The sequence below is a fragment of the Tursiops truncatus genome, chromosome X (genome assembly GCF_011762595.2).
Source record: "Tursiops truncatus isolate mTurTru1 chromosome X, mTurTru1.mat.Y, whole genome shotgun sequence".
Classification (NCBI taxonomy): Eukaryota; Metazoa; Chordata; class Mammalia; order Artiodactyla; family Delphinidae; genus Tursiops; species Tursiops truncatus.
Genome location: NC_047055.1, coordinates 65,234,870 through 65,251,030, shown reverse-complemented (window position 1 = coordinate 65,251,030; position 16,161 = coordinate 65,234,870).

Here is a 16,161-nt window from a genome sequence, read left to right as displayed (position 1 = left end):
TGGGGTTTTTTTGTTCTTCTTTCTCTAATTGCTTGAGGTGCAAGGTTAGGTTGTTTATTCGAGATGTTTCCTGCTTCTTAAGGTGGGCTTGTATTGCTATAAACTTCCCCCTTAGAACTGCTTTTGCTGCATCCCACAGGTTTTGGGTCGTTGTGTCTCCATTGTCATTTGTTTCTAGGTATTTTTTGATTTCCTCTTTGATTTCTTCAGTGATCTCTTCATTATTAAGTAGTGTATTGTTTAGCCTCCATGTGTTTGTATTTTTTACAGATCTTTTCCTGTAATTGATATCTAGTCTCATGGCGTTGTGGTCAGAAAAGATACTTGATACAATTTCAATTTTCTTAAATTTACCAAGGCTTGATTTGTGACCTAAGATATGATCTATCCTGGAGAATGTTCCATGAGCACTTGAGAAAAATGTGTATTCTGTTGTTTTTGGATGGAGTGTCCTATAAATATCAATTAAGTCCATCTTGTTTAATGTATCATTTAAAGCTTGTGTTTCCTTATTTATTTTCATTTTGGATGATCTGTCCATGGGTGAAAGTGGGGTGTTTAAGTCCCCTACTATGAATGTGTTACTGTCGATTTCCCCTTTTATGGCTGTTAGTATTTGCCTTATGTATTGAGGTGCTCCTATGTTGGGTGCATAAATATTTACAATTGTTATATCTTCTTCTTGGATCGATCCCTTGATCATTATGTAGTGTCCTTCTTTGTCTCTTTTAATAGTCCTTATTTTAAAGTCTATTTTGTCTGATATGAGAATTGCTACTCCAGCTTTCTTTTGGCTTCCATTTGCATGGAATATCTTTTTCCATCCCCTTACTTTCAGTCTGTATGTATCTCTAGGTCTGAAGTGGGTCTCTTGTAGACAGCATATATAAGGGTCTTGTTTTTGTATCCATTCAGCTAATCTGTGTCTTTTGGTGGGAGCATTTAGTCCATTTACATTTAAGGTAATTATCGATATGTATGTTCCTATTCCCATTTTCTAAATTGTTTTGGGTTCGTTATTATAGGTCTTTTCCTTCTCTTGTGTTTCTTGCCTAGAGAAGATCCTTTAGCATTTGTTGTAAAGCTGGTTTGGTGGTGCTGAACTCTCTCAGCTTTTGCTTGTCTGTAAAGGTTTTAATTTCTCCATCAAATCTGAATGAGATCCTTGCTGGGTAGAGTAGTCTTGGCTGCATGTTCTTCTCCTTCATCACTTTCAGTATGTCCTGCCACTCCCTTCTGGCTTGTAGGGTTTCTGCTGAGAGATCAGCTGTTAACCTTATGGGGATTCCCTTATGTGTTATTTGTTGTTTTTCCCTTGCTGCTTTTAATATGCTTTCTTTGTATTTAATTTTTGACAGTTTGATTAATATGTGTCTTGGCGTATTTCTCCTTGTATTTATCTTGTATGGGACTCTCTGTGCTTCCTGGACTTGATTAACTATTTCCTTTCCCATATTAGGGAAGTTTTCAACTATAATCTCTTCAAATATTTTCTCAGTCCCTTTCTTTTTCTCTTCTTCTTCTGGAACCCCTATAATTCGAATGTTGGTGCGTTTAATGTTGTCCCAGAGGTCTCTGAGACTGTCCTCAGTTCTTTTCATTCTTTTTTCTTTATTCTGCTCTGCAGTAGTTATTTCCACTATTTTATCTTCCAGGTCACTTATCCGTTCTTCTGCCTCAGTTATTCTGCTATTGATCCCATCTAGAGTACTTTTAATTTCATTTATTGTGTTGTTCATCGTTGCTTGTTTCCTCTTTAGTTCTTCTAGGTCCTTGTTAACTGATTCTTGCATTTTGTCCAATCTATTGTCCATTCTATCTCCAAGATTTCGGATCAACCTTACTATCATTATTCTGAATTCTCTTTCAGGTAGACTGCCTATTTCCTCTTCATTTGTTAGGTCTGGTGGGTTTTTATCTTGCTCCTTCATCTGCTGTGTGTTTTTCTGTCTTCTCATTTTGCTTATCTTACTGTGTTTGGGGTCTCGTTTTTGCAGGCTGCAGGTTTGTAGTTCCTCCTGTTTTTGATGTCTGTCTCCAGTGGCTAAGGTTGGTTCAGTGGGTTGTGTAGGCTTCCTGGTGGAGGGGGCTAGTGCCTGTGTTGTGGTGGATGAGGCTGGATCTTGTCTCTCTAGTAGGCAGGTTCACGTCTGGTGGTGTGTTTGGGGGTGTCTGTGGCCTTATTATGATTTTAGGCAGCCTCTCTGCTAATGGGTGGGGTTGTGTTCCTGTTTTGCTAGTTGTTTGGCATAGGTTTTCCAGCACTGTGGCTTGCTGGTCGTTGAGTGAAGCTGGGTGCTGGTGTTAAGATGGAGGTCTCTGGGAGATTTTCGCCGTTTGATATTATGTGGAGCTGGGAGGTCTCTTGTTGATCAGTGTCCTGAAGTTGGCTGTCCTACCTCAGAGGCAGAGCCCTGCCTCCTGGCTGGAGCACCAAAAGCTTTTCATCCACAGGCTCAGGATAAAAGGGAGAAAAAGTAGAGGGAATTAGTAGAAGTATGAGGAAAGAAAGAAGGAAAGGAGGGTAGGAAGGAAGGAAGAAAGAAAGAAAGAAGCAAAGAAGGAAAGAAGGCAAGAAGGAAAGAAAGGAGGGAGGGAGGGAGGGAGGAAGGAAGGAAGGAGGGAAAGAAGGAAAAAAGACAGAAAGAAAGAAGATACAGTAAAAATAAAATAAAGTATAATAAAGTTATTGAATTAAAAACTTCTTATTTAGAAAAAAAAAAAAGGGACGGAAAGAACCTTAGGACAAATGTTGGAAGCAAAGCTATACAGACAAAATCTTACACAGAAGCATACACATACACCCTCACTAAAAGAGGTAAATGGGGAAAAATCCTAAATCTTGCTGTCAGAGACCACCTCCTCAATTTGGGATGATTCATTGTCTAAAGGAGGGAAGGAAGGACGGAAAGAAAGAAAGAAAGAACGAAGGTAAAGTGTAATAAGGTTATTAAAATTAATTATTAAGAAAAAAAATTAAAAAAAAAACATGGACGGATAGAACCCTAGGACAAATGGTGGAAGCAAGACTATACAGACAAGATCTCACACAGACGCATACACATACACATTCACAAAAAGAGGAAAGGGGGAAAAATCATAGATCTTGCTCCTAAAGTCCACTTCCTTAATTTGGGATGATTGGTTGTCTATTCAGGTATTCCACAGATGCAGGGTACATCAAGTTGATTGTGGAGCTTTAATCCGCTGCTTCTGAGGCTGCTGGGAGAGATTTCCCTTTCTCTTCTTTGTTCTCACAGCTCCCAGGGCTAAGCTTTGGATTTGGCCCTGCCACTGCGTGTAGATCGCTGGAGGGCGTCTGTTTTTTGCTCAGACAGGATGGGGTTAAAAGAGCCGCTGATTGGGGGCTCTGTCGCACTCAGGCCGGCGGGGACGAAGGGGCACAGAGTGCGGGGCGGGCCTGCGGTGGCAAAGGCCGGCGTGACTTTGCACCAGCCTGAGGCGCGCTGTGCGCTCTCCCGGGGATGTTGTCCCTGGATCCCGGGAACCCGGCAGTGGCGGGCTGCACAGGCTCCGCGGAGGAGGGGTGTGGAGAGTGACCTGTGCTCGCACACAGGCCCCTCGGTGGCGGCAGCAGCAGCCTTAACGTCTCCCGCCCGCCTCTGGGGTCCGCGCTTTTAGCCGCGGCTTGCGCCCGTCTCTGGATTCCGCGCTTTCAGCCGCGGCTCGCGCCCGTCTCTGGATTCCGCGCTTTCAGCCGCGGCTCGCGCCTGCCTCTGGATTCCGCGCTTTCAGCCGCGGCTCGCGCCCGTCTCTGGATTCCGCGCTTTCAGCCGCGGCTCGCGCCCGTCTCTGGGGTTCGCGCTTTTAGCCGCGGCTCGCGCCCGTCTCTGGAGTTCCTTTAAGCAGCGTTCTTAAACCCCTCTCCTCACGCCCCAGAAAACAAAGAGGGAAGGAAAAGTCTCCTGCCTCTTCTGCAGGTGCAGGCTTTTCCCCGGACTCCCTCCCGGCTAGCTGTGGTGCACTAACCCCTTCAGGCTATGTTCAAGCCGCCAACCCCAGTCCTCTCCCTGCGCTCCGGCCTCAGCTCGCAGCCCCGCCCGCCCCGGCGGGTGAGCAGACAAGCCTCTCGGGCTGGTGAGTGCCGGTCGGCACCGATCCTCTGTGCGGGAATCTCCCCGCTTTGCCCTCCGCACCCGTTGCTGTGCACTCCTCCGCAGCTTCGAAGCTCCCCCCTCCGCCTCCCGCAGTCTCCGCCCGCGAAGGGGCTTCCTAGAGTGTGGAAACTTTTCCTCCTTCACAGCTCCCTCCCACTGGTGCAGGTGCCGTCCCTATTCTTTTGTCTCTGTTTTTTCTTTTGCCCTACCCAGGTACGTGGGGAGTTTCTTGCCTTTTGGGAGGTCTGAGGTCTTCTGCCAGCCTTCAGTAGGTGTTCTGTAGGAGTTGTTCCACGTGTAGTTGTATTTCTGGTGTATCTGTGGGGAGGAAGGTGATCTCCGCGTCTTACTCTTCCGCCATCTTCCGCCTTCCCTCTATTTCTTTTCTTTTTCTTTTCCTTTGTGCTTTGTCTAGTTCCGCTTGCTCAGAGGGTGTCGCGTGCAGAGTCCTTGCACCCAGCACTGAAGACCGAGGCTCCTAGCGCGAAACAGCCAGCAGCACCTACACGGGGATTCAAGATGGCCGATTATGTGATTTTTATCCTTCATTTTGTTAATGTGGTGTATCACATTGATTGATTTGTGGATATTGCACCATCCTTGCGTCCCTGGAATAAATCCCATTTGATCATGGTGTATGATTATTTTAATATATTGTGGAATTTGTTTTGCTACTATTCTGTTCAGAATTTTTGCATCTATGTTCATCAGGGATATTGACCTGTAATTTTCTTTTTATGTAATGTCATTGTCTGGTTTTGGTATCAGAGTAATGGTAGCCTAGTAGAGTAAACTTGGAAGTGGTTCCTCCTCTTCAATTTCTGGAATCGTTTGAGAAGAATAGGTATTAACTCTTCTTTATATATTTGGTAGAATTCCCATGAAGCTGTCTGGTACTGGAGTTTTGCTTGTAGGGAGTTTTTTTTGTTTTTTTTTTTTGTTTTTTGTTTTTTTGCGGTATGCAGGCCTCTCACTGTTGTGGCCTCTCCCGTTGCGGAGCACAGGCTCCGGACGCGCAGGCTCAGCAGCCATGGCTCACGGGCCTAGCTGCTCTGTGGAATGTGGGATCTTCCCGGACCGGGGCACAAACCCGTGTCCCCTGCATCGGCAGGCGGACTCTCAACCACTGCACCACCAGGGAAGCCCCTAGTAGGGAGTTTTTGATTACTGATTCATTTTCAATACTAGTAATTAATCTGTTCAGATTATCCATTTCTTTACTCAGTCTCAGAAGATTGTATGTTTCTAGGTAGTTATCCATTTCTTTAGATTGTCCAATTTGTTGGCATAAAACTATTTATAGTATTTGCAAATGAGCCTGGCTAATAACTTATCAATTTTGTTTATCTTTTCAAAAAAACAGGCTCTTGGTTTCATTGATCTTTTCTACTTTTTGGTCTCTTTTTTATTCATCTCCTCTCTGATCTTTATAATTTCCTTCCTTCTGCTGACTGTGGGCTCTGTTCTTCTTTTTCTAATTACTTTAGATGGTAGGTTAGGTAGTTTATTTGAGATTTGTCTTATTTATTGAGGTAGGACTGCACTGATATAAACTTCCTCTTAGAACTGCTTTGCTGCATCCCATAGATTTTGGAAGGTTGTGTTTTTATTTCCATTGGTCTCAAGGTATTTCCTGATTTTCTCATTATTTCTTCAGTGACCAATTGTTTTTTTGGTAGCATGTAGTTTACTCTTTACATGTTTGTTTTTCCCACTTTTCCTCCTGTAATTGATTTGTAGTTTCATACCACTGTACTTGGAAAAGTTGCTTGATATAATTTCTGTCCTCTTAAATATGTTAAGAATTGTTTTATAGCCTAGCGTATGGTCTATCCTGCTGAACATTCCATGTGCACTTGAAAAGAACGTGTATTCTGCTGTTTTTGGATGGAATGTCCAGTAGATATCTATCAAGTTCAAATGGACTACTGTGTCATTTAAGGCCACTGTTTCCTTACTGATTTTCTTTCTGGATGGTCTGTCCCTTGATGTAAATAGAATGTTAATGTCCTCTACTATTATTGAATTGTTGTCAATTTCTCCCTTTATGTCTGTTAAAATTTATATTTTAGCTTAATATTTAGGAGCTCCTATATTAGGTGTACATATATTTATGAATGTTGTATCTTCTTTCATTGATCCCTTTACATTATATAGTGGCCTTCTTTGTCTTCTATTACAGACTTTGTTTTAAAGTCTACTTTGTCTAACTTGAGTATTGCTACCCCACCTTTCTTTTCATTCCCATTTGCACAGAATAGCTTTATCCATCCCCTTACATGCAGTCTGTGTGTACCTTTAGCTCTGAAGTGAGTCTCTTTTTTATTTTAACAACTTTATTGGAGTATAATTGCTTACAATCTTGTGTTGCTTTCTGCTGTATAACACAGTGAATCAGCTATACATATACATATATGCCCATATCCCCTCCCCCTTGCATCTCCCTCCCACCCTTCCTATCCCAACCTTCTAGGTGGTCACAAAACACCGAGCTGATCTCCCTGTGCTATGAGGCTGCTTCCCACTAGCTCTCAACTTTACATTTGGTAGTGTATATATGTCAGTGCCACTCTCTCCTTCGTCCCAGTTTACCCTTCCCTCTCCCCGTGTCCTCAAGTCCATTCTCTATGTCTGCATCTTTAATCCTGTGCTGCCCCTAGGTTTTCAGAAACATTTTTAGATTCCATATATATATGATAGCATACGGTATTTATTTTTCTCTTTCTTTTTTGTTTAACATCTTTATTGGAGTATAATTGCTTTACAATAGTGTGTTAGTTTCTGCTTTATAACAAGGTGAATCAGTTATACATATACATATGTTCCAATATCTCTTCCCTCTTGCGTCTCCCTCCCACCCTCCCTATCCCACCCCTCTAGGTGGTCACAAACCACCTAGCTGATCTCCCTGTGCTATGTGGCTGCTTCCCACTAGCTGTCTATTTTAGGTTTGGTAGTGTATATATGTCCATGCCACTCTCTCACTTTGTCACAGCTTACCCTTCCCCCTCCCCATATCCTCAAGTCCATGCTCTAGTAGATTTGTGTCTTTATTCCCGTCTTACCCCTAAGTTCTTCATGAACGTTCTTTTTTTTCTTAGATTCCATATGTATGTGTTAGCATACGGTATTTATTTTTCTCTTTCTGACTTACTTCACTCTGTATGACAGACTCTAGGTCCATCCACCTCACTACAAATAACTCAATTTCGTTTCTTTTTATGGCTGAGTAATATTCCATTGTATATATGTGCCACATCTTCTTTATCCATTCATCTGTTGATGGACGCTTAGGTTGCTTCCATGTCCTGGCTATTGTAAATAGAGCTGCAATGAACATTTTGGTACATGACTCTTTTTGAATTATGGTTTTCTCAGGGTATATGCCCAGTAGTTATATTGCTGGGTCTTATGATACTTCCATTTTTAGTTTTTTAAGGTACCTCCACAATGTTCTCCATAGTAGCTGTATCAATTTACATTCACACAAACAGTGCAGGAGGGTTTCCTTTTCTCCACACCCTCTCCAGCATTTATTGTTTGTAGATTTCTGGTGATGGCCATTCTGACTGGTGTGAGGTGATACCTCATTGTAGTTTTGATTTGCATTGCTTTAATGATTAGTGATGTTGAGTATCCTTTCATGTGTTTGTTGGCAATCTATATATCTTCTTTGGAAAAATTTAGGTCTATTTAGGTCTTCTGCCCATTTTTGGACTGGGTTGTTTGTTTTTTTGATATTGAGCTGTATGAGCTGCTTGTCAATTTTGGAGCTTAATCCTTTGTCAGTTGCTTCAATTGCAACTATTTTCTCCCATTCTGCAGGTTGTGTTTTCGTCCTGTGTATGGTTTCCTTTGCTGTGCAAAAGCTTTTAAGTTTCAATAGGTTCCATTTGTTTATTTTTGTTTTTATTTCCATTTCTCTAGGAGTGGTTCAAAAAGGATCTTGCTGTGATTTATGTCACAGAGTGTTCTGCCTATGTTTTCCTCTTAAGAGTTTTATAGTGTCTGGCCTTACATTTAGTTCTTTAATCCATTTTGAGTTTATTTTTTATTTTATAATTTTTGCGGTACGCGGGCATCTCACTGTTGTGGCCTCTCCCGTTGCGGACCACAGGCTCCAGACACGCAGGCTCAGCGGCCATGGCTCACCAGCCCAGCCGCTCCACAGCATGTGGGATCTTCCCGGACCTGGGCATGAACCTGTGTCCCTTGCATTGGCAAGCGGACTCTCAACCACTGCGCCACCAGGGAAGCCCCTTGAGTTGATTTTTGTGTATGGTGTTAGGGAGTGTTCTAATTTCATTCTTTGACATGTAGTTGTCCAGTGTTCTCAGCACCACTTATTAAAGAGGCTGTCTTTTCTCCATTGTACATTCTTGCTGCCTTTATCAAAAATAAGGTGACCATATATGCGTGGGTTTAACTCTAGGATTTCTATCCTGTTCCATTGATCTATATTTCTGTTTTTGTGCTAGTAGCATACTGTCTTGATTACTGTAGCTTTGTAGTATAGTCTGAAGTCAGGGAGCCTGATTCCTTGAGCTCCGTTTTTCTTTCTCAAGATTGTTTTAGCTCTTTGGGGTCTTTTGTGTTTCCATACACATTGTGAAATTTTTTGTTCTAGTTCTGTGAAAAATGCCATTGGTAGTTTGATAGGGATTGCACTGAATCTGTAGATTGCTTTGGGTAGTATAGTCATTTCCACAATATTGATTCTCCCAGTACAAGAACATAGTATAACTCTCCATCTGTTTTTATCATCTTTAATTTCTTTCATCGGTGTCTTATAATTTTTTGCATACAGGTCTTTTGTCTTCTTAGGTAGGTTTATTCCTTGGTATTTTATTCTTTTTGTTGCAGTGGTAAATGGTAGTGTTTCCTTAATTTCTCTTTCAGATTTTTCATCATTATTGTATAGGAATGCCAGAGATTTCTGTGCTTTAATTGTGTGTCCTGCTACTTTACCAAATTCATTGATTAGCTCTAGTAGTTTTCTAGTAGCATCTTTAGGATTCTCTATGTATAGTATCGTGTCACCTGCAAACACTGTCAGCTTTAGTTTTTCTTTTCTGATTTGGATTCCTTTTATTTCTTTTTCTTCTCTGATTGCTGTGGCTAAAACTTCCAAAGCTATGTTGAATAACAGTGGTGAGAGTGGACACCCTTGTCTTGTTCCTCATCTTAGAGGAAATGGTTTCAGTTTTTCACCATTGAGAATGATGTTGGCTGTGTGTTTGTCATATATGGCCTTTATTACGTTGAGGAAGTTCCCTCTATACCTACTTTCTGGAGGGTTTTTATCATACATGGGTGTTGAATTTTGTCAAAAGCTTTTTCTGCATCAGTTTAGATGATCATATGATTTTTATTCTTCAACTTTTTAATATGGTGTTTTCATATATTGAAGAATCCTTGCATCCCTGGGATAAACCCCACTTGATCATGGTGTATGATCCTTTTAATGTGCTGTTGGATTCTGTTTGCTAGTATTTTGTTGAGGATTTTTCCATCTATGTTCATCAGTGATATTGGCCTGTAGTTTTCTTTTTTTTTTTTTTTTTTACATTTTTGGTTTTGGTATCAGGGTGGTGGTGGCATTGTAGGATGAGTTTTGGTGTGTTCCTCCATCTGCTATATTTTGGAAGAGTTTGAGAAGGATAGGTGTTAGCTCTTCTCTAAATATTTGATGGAATTCGCCTGTGAAGCCATCTGGTCCTGTGTTTTTGTTTATTGAAAGATTTTTAATCAGAATTTCAATTTCAGTGCTTGTGATTGGTCTGCTTATATGTTTTATTTCTTCCTGGATCATTAACTGAAGGTTTTGCTTTTCTAAGAATTTGTCCATTTCTTCCAGGTTGTCCATTTTATTGGCATAGAGTTGCTTGTAGTAATCTCTCATGATCCTTTGTATTTCTGCAGTGTCAGTTGTTACTTCTCCTTTTTCATTTCTAATTCTATAGATTGGAGTCTTCTCCCTTTCATTCTTTTTTTTTTTAACATCTTTATTGGGGTATAATTGCTTTACAATGGTGTGTTAGTTTCTGCTTTATAACAAAGTGAATCAGTCATACATATACATATGTTCCCATATGTCTTCCCTCTTGCATCTCCCTCCCTCCCACCCTCCCTTCCCACCCCTCCAGGCTGTCACAAAGCACCGAGCCAATATCCCTGTGCCATGCGGCTGCTTCCCACTAGCTATCTACCTTACTACGTTTATTAGTGTGTATATGTCCATGACTCTCTCTCGCCCTGTCACAGCTCACCCTTCCCCCTCCCCATAACCTCAAGTCCGTTCTCTAGGAGGTCTGCGTCTTTATTCCTGCCTTACCCCTAGGTTCTTCATGACATTCTTTTTCTTAAATTCCATATATATGTGTTAGCATACGGTATTTGTCTTTCTCTTTCTGACTTACTTCACTCTGTATGACAGACTCTAGGTCTATCCACCTCATTACAAACAGCTCAATTTCGTTTCTTTTTATGGCTGAGTAATATTCCATTGTATATATGTGCCACATCTTCTTTATCCATTCATCCGATGATGGGCACTTAGGTTGTTTCCATCTCCGGGCTATTGTAAATAGAGCTGCAATGAACATTTTGGTACATGACTCTTTTTGAATTTTGGTTTTCTCAGTGTATATGCCCAGTAGTGGGATTGCTGGGTCATATGGTAGTTCTATTTGTAGTTTTTTAAGGAACCTCCATACTGTTTTCCATAGTGGCTGAACCAATTCACATTCCCACCAGCAGTGCAAGAGTGTTCCCTTTTCTCCACACCCTCTCCAGCATTTATTGTTTCTAGATTTTTTGATGATGGCCATTCTGACTGGTGTGAGATGATATCTCATTGTAGTTTGGATTTGCATTTCTCTAATGATTAATGATGTTGAGCATTGTTTCATGTGTTTGTTGGCAGTCTGTATATCTTCTTTGGAGAAATGTCTATTTAGGTCTTCTGCCCATTTTTGTATTGGGTTGTTTGTTTTTTTGTTATTGAGCTGCATGAGCTGCTTGTAAATTTTGGAGATTAATCCTTTGTCAGTTGCTTCATTTGCAAATATTTTCTCCCATTCTGAGGGTTGTCTTTTGGTCTTGTTTATGGTTTCCTTTGCTGTGCAAAAGCTTTGAAGTTTCATTAGGTCCCATTTATTTATTTTTGTTTTTATTTCCATTACTCTAGGAGGTGGGTCAGAAAGGATCTTGCTGTGATTTATGTCATAGAGTGTTCTGCCTATGTTTTCCTCTAAGAGTTTGATAGTTTCTGGCCTTACATTTAGGTCTTTAATCCATTTGGAGCTTATTTTTGTGTATGGTGTTAGGGAGAGATCTAATCTCATACTTTTACATGTACCTGTCCAGTTTTCCCAGCACCACTTATTGAAGAGGCTGTCCTTTCTCCACTGTACATTCCTGCCACCTTTATCAAAGATAAGGTGTTCATATGTGCGTGGGTTTATCTCTGGGCTTTCTATCCTGTTCCATTGATCTATCTTTCTGTTTTTGTGCCAGTACCATACTGTCTTGATAACTGTAGCTTTGTAGTATAGTCTGAAGTCAGGGAGCCTGATTCCTCCAGTTCCTTTTTTTTGTTCTCAAGATTGCTTTGGCTATTCAGGTCTTTTGTGTTTCCATACAAATTGCAAAATTTTTTGTTCTAGTTCTGTGAAAAATGCCAGTGGTAGTTTGATAGGGATTGCATTGAATCTATAGATTGCTTTGGGTAGTAGAGTCATTTTCCCAATGTTGATTCTTCCAATCCAAGAACATGGTATATCTCTCCATCTATTTGTATCATCTTTAACTTCTTTCATCAATGTCTTATAATTTTCTGCATACAGGTCTTTTGTCTCCTTAGGTAGGTTTATTCCTAGATATTTTATTCTTTTTGTTGCAATGGTAAATGGGAGTGTTTTCTTGATTTCACTTTCAGATTTTTCATCATTAGTATATAGGAATGCCAGAGATTTCTGTGCATTAATTTTGTATCCTGCCACTTATCCAAATTCATTGATTAGCTCTAGTAGTTTTCTGGTAGCATCTTTAGGATTCTCTATGTATAGGATCATGTCATCCGCAAACAGTGACAGCTTTACTTCTTCTTTTCCGATTTGGATTCCTTTTATTTCCTTTTCTTCTCTGATTGCCGTGGCTAAAACTTCCAAAACTATGTTGAATAAGAGTGGTGAAAGTGGGCAACCTTGTCTTGTTCCTGATCTAAGTGGAAATGCTTTCAATTTTTCACCATTGAGGACGATGTTTGCTGTGGGCTTGTCATATATGGCCTTTATCATGTTGAGGAAAGTTCGCTCTATGCCTGCTTTCTGCAGGGTTTTTATCATAAATGGGTGTTGAATTTTGTCAAAAGCTTTCTCTGCATCTATTGAGATGATCATATGGTTTTCCTCCTTCAATTTGTTAATATGGTTTATCACATTGATAGATTTGCATATATTGAAGAATCCTTGCATTCCTGGGATAAACCCCACTTGTTCATGGTGTATGATCCTTTTAATGTGCTGTTGGATTCTGTTTGCTAGTATTTTGTTGAGGATTTTTGCATCTATGTTCATCAGTGATATTGGCCTGTAGTTTTCTTTCTTTGTGACATCCTTGTCTGGTTTTGGTATCAAGGTGATGGTGGCCTCGTAGAAGGAGTTAGGGAGTGTTCCTCCCTCTGCTATATTTTGGAAGAGTTTGAGAAGGATAGGTGTTAGCTCTTCTCTAAATGTTTGATAGAATTCGCCTGTGAAGCCATCTGGTCCTGGGCTTTTCTTTGTTGGAAGATTTTTAATCACAGTTTCAATTTCAGTGCTTGTGATTGGTCTGTTCATATTTTCTATTTCTTCCTGATTCAGTCTTGGCAGGTTGTGCATTTCTAAGAATTTGTCCATTTCTTCCAGATTGTCCATTTTATTGGCATAGAGTTGCTTGTAGTAATCTCTCATGATCTCTTTTATTTCTGCAGTGTCAGTTGTTACCTGTAGGGCGCGGTCGGCTGGCTGCCACGCAGCGGGAAGCTGAAGTAGGCTGGGTCGTCCTTCCTGTGGCCACTGCGCTTGCGCTAAGTATACTAATGAGGTTTTAAAGTAGTGACCTATCCGATGCTGGCTCACAAATCGCACCATCGGCGAAAGCCAATCACAGAGCGACACATGTTCTTAATCCCTATATAAGCAGACTGCTATAGGATTGCGGTGTCTTCCTTCCATCTTTTCTTTAACCAAGCTGTGCTCCAATAAAGTGTGATACGAGAAGAATCTTGCGTGTGGCGACTCGTCATTCTGCTGGTCGGAGGCGGCTCGCCGCAAGTGGTGCCGAAACCCGGGAACTTCGCGCCCTGCATGGAGGACCGATTCAGAACTCGACACACGGAGTGAACCGTTGGTGAGTAGTCCAGTCAGGTATGTTTTCAAGATAGCGCATCAGAGAATGAACAAACAGGGACTACGGTAGATAGGCCTGAAATTATGAAAAGAGAAAAAAGAAAACAAAAGGAAAAGCAAGAAACGGTGCCAGGATTATATCCAATCCTAGATGAGTTTAAGGAATTATATTTGTTTCAACCTGATATTTAATAGAGGGATAAGACGTAAGTTATAAGGCATGACCGCCCCTATAGAAGCCCGCGGAAATTTAAACCGCCGAGGCTTGGGTTTTTCTCAAGGGTCACTGAGTTTATGATTACATGGAGGACCACAACACCTGTGTGGGTACCTCAGTGGCCTTTGTCAAAGGAAAAGCTGGAGGCGGCATCCAAACTAGTGGATGAGCAGTTACAATTAGGGCATTTAGACAAAAAATGCAGGTGATTCATATTACAGGCTTGCCCTATAATCCACAAGGCCATGGCCGACGAAAAGCCCAAGGAAGGAGTCAAGACTGAGAACAACGATCATATTAATTTGAAGGTGGTGGGGCAGGATGGTTCTGTGGTGCAGTTTAAGATTAAGAGGCATACACCACTTAGTAAACTAATGAAAGCCTATTGTGAACGACAGGGTTTGTCAATGAGGCAGATCAGCTTAAAGAACTCTTAATAAAACAAAAAGGGGGAATCGCAGAGAGCTGTACCCCTAGACAGAGACTTTCACTTGACATTTAAATGATGATAAAGAAACCTCTGCTGAACGCCATGTGGCAACAAACCATAAAAATTATGGCAAAGTGATGTGGAAAGATGTGTTGTCCAATCAATGGAAGGGCCCGGATCGTGTTATTGCTCGATCCAGGGGATTTCTAGTGTCTCCCCACAGGATCGGGATCCGATCTGGGTGCCATCAGGACTGACGAGAGTTGTTGAAGAAAACTTCGGAGAAGATGCTGAGTTGGATGTTCCTGATGATTCTTAATCGAAGTCTTTGTATTAGTTGGAATTCCACAAAGGATTATTCAGATTGTGCAACTGAGTGCTGCCGGGCTGGAGCCCGTTGCCTTTGGAGATTTTGCCTCTTGGCTCTCTTCTGCCTTTTCCTTCTTTGGGGAGTGGGTGGGGGTAGGAATTTTTGGAGTCTGCTATGTATTTGGGATTATGCTGTGTCTCTGGTTGGTCTGTCGTGTGCGCATCAGGGCACATCGAGATAGGGTCCTGCTCACTCAGGCACTTCTGGCTATTAATGAAGGAGATTCTCCCGCAGCCTGGCTCTCCGCCCTGAATAATTCGAAATGATTGCCCTTGCACAGAGAGGCCTTGTTGCCATTGCACCTCTATAGGGAATCAAGGCCTATTCTTGATTGCCCCTGCACAGAGAGGCCTTGTTGCCATTGCACCTCTATAGGGAATCAAGACTTATTCTGAGTCAGCCTTTGCACCCTGCAGCCCTTGTTGGCATTGCACGCAGGAAGGTGTCTCAGACATGCCAACGGAAGGCTGCCCTCGAACAGTGAGCACATCATGAGGTGAACACTTGTACGGGCTACATTCTGCTTGGTGATTCTAGTAAATAAAAAAGGGGGAGATGTAGGGCGCGGTCGGCTGGCTGCCACGCAGCGGGAAGCTGAAGTAGGCTGGGTCGTCCTTCCTGTGGCCACTGCGCTTGCGCTAAGTATACTAATGAGGTTTTAAAGTAGTGACCTATCCGATGCTGGCTCACAAATCGCACCATCGGCGAAAGCCAATCACAGAGCGACACATGTTCTTAATCCCTATATAAGCAGACTGCTATAGGATTGCGGTGTCTTCCTTCCATCTTTTCTTTAACCAAGCTGTGCTCCAATAAAGTGTGATACGAGAAGAATCTTGCGTGTGGCGACTCGTCATTCTGCTGGTCGGAGGCGGCTCGCCGCAGTTACCTCTCCTTTTTCATTTCTAATTCTATTGATTTGAGTCTTCTCCCTTTTTTTCTTGATGAGTCTGGCTAGTGGTTTATCTATTTTGTTTATCTTCTCAAAGAACCAGCTTTTAGTTTTGTTAGACCTGCGCGGTCTCCTAGGAGTTTCGACTCGCCCAGGAAACAACAAGAGTCGGAAGTCGATGCAAAACGCAAGAGGTTTATTGAAGGCCGGTGCACCGGGGTTCCTTGGTCCTCACGCAGGAGGTCGAAGAAGGAACCCTTTTGGGCGCGAATATGTCAGTTTTATAGGTTCCCACTTCCCCGTATGTAAATTATAGATTTGGTTGTGTTTTCCTGCTGATTGGTCCCGGCTTAGGCTCGGACCAGAGAGGGAACTTGTCCCCAGCTGTCTGATTGGTCTTTGACAGACACCTATTTTGTTTATCTCCCTCCTTCTCCCCAGCTGCCTGATTGGTCTTTGACAGACACCTATTTTGTTTATCTCCCTCCTTCTCCCCAGCTGCCTGATTGGTCTTTGACAGACACCTTTTTTACATTTTGTTATCTCCCTCCTTCTCGGAATGGGGCCGGACATCCTGGAAATTCACCCATTGTCTAAGCAGCCCCTATTGTCTGGAGAGTTCTTAATCATTAGCTGGAACAATGTCCCTCGAGTCCCACATTCCCCCCTTTTTCTTGTGACTATTGATTCCAATCATGGAATCTCAACCTTCTGTTCGTAAACTTTGGTACTGTTGTCTTAA